This window comes from Arachis ipaensis, chromosome B09 (assembly GCF_000816755.2).
Source record: "Arachis ipaensis cultivar K30076 chromosome B09, Araip1.1, whole genome shotgun sequence".
Lineage (NCBI taxonomy): Eukaryota > Viridiplantae > Streptophyta > Magnoliopsida > Fabales > Fabaceae > Arachis > Arachis ipaensis.
This window is the reverse complement of record NC_029793.2, coordinates 17,407,437-17,409,039: the sequence shown is the minus strand read 5'-3', so window position 1 is coordinate 17,409,039 and position 1,603 is coordinate 17,407,437. Positions and strand designations below refer to the sequence as shown.

General features: G+C 31.2%; 1 protein-coding gene across 1 annotated transcript in view; it reads left to right on the top strand.

Moving 5' to 3' along the window:
* Positions 649-1,603, top strand: part of LOC107616644 — a 2,926-nt gene continuing 1,971 nt past the window's right edge. Inside the window, exon 1 of the mRNA XM_016318598.2 lies at positions 649-745. The gene's annotated coding sequence lies outside the window, so the exon portion shown is untranslated. The remainder of the gene's footprint in view (positions 746-1,603) is intronic.

The window sequence follows — 1,603 nt, the reverse complement described above, 5'->3', positions numbered from 1 at the left end:
ATATACAGTGAGTCAAGTTAACCTGGGGGCTCCTCATGCCGAGCTATAACTCGGCCACGTAAATTTGAAAGTTCAATCTGCCTCATTTAAGTCCAGGCTAAGTTTGAGGGCTGTGATATGACCGTTACACATCAGTTACGAGTTATAACTTGGCAGATCTCCTTATAATCGATGCATTAGCTCTGCCGACTTTATGACAATAAATGACCTTTGTTCGGTTACATAAAAAATAATCAATTCAGAAAAAATGGTCGTTATCATCTCCTAGTTATAAAAGGAAGCAATTAGAGTTGGGAAAGGTAGATCATCGTTCTAAGCTAAAAGCTTTCTTCTAATAATTTTCGTTAATTAACTTGAGTGTCAGAATACTTTTTGCAGGTGCTCCCCCTTATTTCACTTGGTGGCTAAGGTACATCGTGGTTTATCAAGAAAGTCGGCCAACCATCTCACGGAAATGAATTATAGTTCGGCCACAATCAGGCAAAAACAGCTTGTATGTGGAGAATTATTCTAATTGAAAATCACATTACAAAAAATTCTTGAGCACATGAGAAATCCCACCACGTACTGTGATAGGATATAGAATATGGAATATGGAAAATCAAGAGGACCAACCACCTGTCCACCTCTATGCATAAAATTCTCTATAAATAAGAACCTTAGTGGCCTTCTAAATTACATTAATCTCTCAAAAGCCTTTGTTTACAGGCTTACACTTACCAAAGACAAAGCAAGACTAAACAAGGTACAGGACTTTCCAAAACTCTCAAATAGAATTAATAGTGTTTGTTTTATTTGTCAAATTTGGGCATTCATGAAGTATAGAAATCATATAGGAGATTTTAATTCTGAAAGTGGAGAGTAGGAGATATCGATCCTCTGTCTTTCTTCGTTTTTCTAAATTTCCCATTAAGAAAACCTTCTCCCACTTGGTTGGAGCGAGAAAATTTCATCGTGAGAGAGTCATAGTTTAATTTGTCTTTTTCTCCAAAACTTAAAATATCAAAATTTCTTAATTTAAAAGAAGGCAGAGAGCGAAGAGATTCTTTTTTTCCCATATTATTCTTTCTCTAAACTAAAATTTACTGAAACTTGCATCATCAACCGGGAAAAGATACACATAATTCATTCTCAATCTATCACACTAGAATTAGATATTTTCTGAGTTATGCTATAGTTTATGGGATTTTTTTTTATCATTCTGTCATTATTTTCCGAATTATTTATCAAATTGTCACTGCAGATAATATATTTTAAAAGGATAATAATTTAATAAATTATTTGTAAAACAGTGGTACAATGATTAAAAAAAGGCCATAGTTTACGTATGGTGTTTATTTTCTGGTACTCTTTTAATCAATTTGCATATTTGTGTAATTTTTCTATGCACTTAGTGTGGTTGTTGATAAAAAAAATTCTTGAAAAGTGCGACAAAATTAAAGACAGATCAAAATGCTTATGTGTTGTATTATTATTAATTAAACGTATTAATGAATCAGTTATTTTTTAATTTTTTAACAAATTAGAAATAAAACTTATTTTTTATAATAATAACAATAAATCTAATTTTTTTAAGAATTTAATTGTATTTTTAGGGATTTAA